We start from the raw sequence: 3,651 nt of genomic DNA on the forward strand, positions 1-3,651 counted from the left end.
TTTTTGTTTTCATTCCTGTCTCTGCCAGTTCAGAAGCGGGCGGGGAGCTTTTGGGGCTTAAGCAAATTAGCTCTACTTAAATATTCCAAGTACAGAGGCTTTGAAGACCTCACTGGAAACATAGACATAAGATGCTGATCATCTTCTGCGGTACTGCTTCTCTAGTTTCAGAGCAATGTGCTGCTAGTCTCCTAGGTATGCAGATCTGTTCACTGCTTATTATCTTTCATGCACAGAGCATCAGGTTTTGGTTTTTGTTTTGCATTTAGGACCAGCTCAGATTTGCTAGTATTTTTTAAACCTTACTGCATGTGCAGTTGCTGCTCACCTCAGCAGCTGATAAAGTGAATAGAAAACACTTCTTTTTCAGCGAAGTATTCTTCAGTGGTTAATGTATCTTATTTCAATGACATACATACCAATAGCAAAGTGCTGGATCAAGGTGCATTGTGATTTGTTGTTTGTGTTTGGGTTGTTCTTTTTTTTTTTAAACCAGATTGATAGCTTCTCTCTCACTTTCAATTACTTGGCTTTTCTTTGATCCAGCTTACATGTAATTTTGAGGCTGAAAATAGGCAAACCTGGAGGGACCAAAAAAGGTTGTGGGACTGAATTTTATTGTATTTTAAGGTTATTTTTGATTGGCTTCCCCTCAGCAGAAGGGACCAGAAACATGATTTCTGCTATCTTCCAGGAGCCACCTGTGTGCAGTATGTATGCAACAAGGTGTTGGGGAGTTGAATCCTTTGAGATTCTTGCGACTGTTTGCCTCTCAACACAACTGTTCTGAGCTATTAGCAGATATCAGGCAGATGCTGCTTTACAACTGCATAGTCCAAAGACTTATCTTTAACATAGGCATCTCAGGTTTCACCTTAATTGTATGACTTAAGCAGGTGAATCACTAACCACAGACCTAAGCATGTAGTCTTCCAGTTTAACTCCAGATACTGAGATAAGAGCTGTCTCCTGGACTCCCTGCTGTCTTCCAGGTAGGAGATGAGTGTTACCTTGGATTCAGCTCACTGCTTTTTCTCCTCACTTGGGCATCTCACATACATGCTTGTGTTTCAATAGGATAAATCCAGGCAGTAGTGCTCTTGTAATTTATCCCTGCCTACGTAAGTGAATTCCTGTCAGTAGGAAGTACATTGTTCTGTCACGGGTCAGTGTTGCAGCTGTTCTGCTAGTGGTTTGCAGTATTTTTTTCTTTCTTTTTAAAATTTTTTTAAAGTTGCCTGAGCCATTTCCGCAAAGGTAAACTATGATAATCAGACTGGTAATTGGTTATCCTGGAAATGGGGTACTTTTTGGATGAACTTTGCACTCACTGTGACCTTGTTTCTTTTGATTTCCGTGTATCCTTTCATAGGCGCAACACTGGACACCAGATTCTGTGGAGTGGAAGCTTGTGAATTTGCACTGGATTTTATTCTCTTACTGGAAGATATATTGTTAGACTTCTGTACTGATTTTTTGGAGGGAGTAGGAAGGGAAGGGAGAGAAAGGTGGCATTACTTAAAAAAACTTGAAGTTTTCTTTTATAAAAACAGATACTTTCTAAGATTGGTTTATTAAAAAACAAAACCCTACAGGGATGTTTTAAGGGGTTAAGATATACTTACAAGAGTTGAAATTGGGTTACAACTCTGTTTAGAAGAGTGTTAGGGAGTTTCTCATGGGCAGGGTGAGACTATTACCACTGCATCATGGCTAAAAGAAATTACTACCATTAACATATTTGTGGCTTCTTAAAAGGTTCTCACAGGAAGGTGAGTACTCATCAGAAGCTTGTTGCAGATCCCACAGCCCTGGTATGTTTAGATACTCTTCAGATACTGGCACAGTCTGTCTTTGTTGTACTTATTTGAGTTACTGCACTTCTAGCTGTGAATTACTTTCTCAGAAGAAACTGAGCTTTTAGTGTAAGGCTGAGCACCAGAGTGAGTCTTGCCTTTGTGCACTTTCACACAAGGTAGGGATCTTCATGCTTACCATAGAATGGTTTGAGTCTGAAGGGAGCTTAAAAGGTCATCTAGTCCAACTCCCCTGCAACGAACAAGAACATCTTCAACTGGATCAGGTTGCTCAGAGTCCCTCCAACCTCACCTGAAATGTTTCCAGGGGTGGGGCTTCTACCGACTGCATGGGCAATCTGCTCCAGTGTTTCACCACCCTCATAGTAAAAATGTCTTCCTTGTATCTTGTCTGGATCTGCTCTCTTTTGGTTTAAGGCAATTTCCCCTTGTACTGTCACAGTGGTGCTCAGTGCAGTGCCAGCTACAGAAATGTCAAGGAGGTTTTTCTTTGCATCCCAATTGTTTTGTCTTGTACTAGGTCAGTTTAGGCATTAAAAAATAAAAATACTGGGCTGGAGTCTGGCGTCTGAAAGTCAAGGTGTTTTTTCTGGCTTGTACATTGCAACTGAATGTTAAAGATTTGGCAGCTTTGCTGGTGCTGTTTTGCATCTTTACTACTCGTGAGCATTGAGGAAGCAAAGCAGTGGGACTGTGGAAGGTGGATTGCACACACAGTCCCCTGAAGACCTCTTCTGTAGCTGTGACGTGGTAGAATAATTGAATGGTTTGGGTTGCAGTGGACCTTAAAGATAATCTAATTCCAACTCTGCTGCCATGGGCAAGGACACTTTCCACTATACCAGGTTGCTCAACGTCTCATCCAACCTGGTCTTGAACACTTACAGAGAGGGGGCATTCACAATCTCCCTGAACAACCTGTGCCAGTGTCTCACCACCCTCACAGTAAAAAATTTCATCCTAGTGTCTAACCTAAATCTACCCTCTTCCAGTTTGAAACTGTTCCCTCTCATGCCCTTACGAAAAGTCCCTCTCCAGTTTTCCTGTGGGCCCTTCAGGTATGGAAAAGCTGCTACAAAGTTTCCCTGGAGCCTTCTCTTCTCCAGGCTGAACAAACACAACTCACTCAGCCTGTCTTCATAGGAGAGGTGCTCCAGCCCTCTGTTCATCTTTTGGGCCCTCCTCTAGACTCCCTGCAAGAGCTGTATGTTCTTCATGTGTTGAGGACTCCAGAACTGGAGGCAGTACTCCAGGTGGAGTCTCACAAGTGCAGAGTAGAGTGACAGGATCACTTCCCTCAACCTGCTGGTCACGCTTCTTTTGATGCAGATATGCAAGTCCAAAGCAATTAGAATTTATTCTTCGCTCTTTCTATGTTGGAAGTCACCAGAAGAAAACATTAATTTAGTTGTTTCTACCTCCATCCCACTGTTTCTGTTTGGGCTAAGGTCAGCTTCCTAGGATGGTTTTGCTTGTTCTTGCTTTAGGGGCTGCAAATGGTGGTGAATCTATTGCATTTAATGGTGTAGTGTTGCAGAAATTAATTGTATGTTAGACAAGGAATTGCAACATCTTTGAAAATTTGCTTACAGAATTCACAATATAATAATAGATGGCATACTACCAAGTTACCTAGAAGATACTTGCCAAGTGACTGCCTAAACTAACATTCTGCTCCTGCAAAGCATAACATCTCTGATGTACGTTGGGTTTCAACCTGCTGCATGGCCTCTTTCACAATAAAACACAGGAACATTCTGAAATTGAATTTATATTAGATTAATTATAAAAGCAACTTCCCTCTTATTTAATTGCCTGTATTAGGAGTGTGTTC

The sequence above is a fragment of the Apus apus genome, chromosome 5 (genome assembly GCF_020740795.1).
Source record: "Apus apus isolate bApuApu2 chromosome 5, bApuApu2.pri.cur, whole genome shotgun sequence".
In the NCBI taxonomy this organism is placed as follows: domain Eukaryota; kingdom Metazoa; phylum Chordata; class Aves; order Apodiformes; family Apodidae; genus Apus; species Apus apus.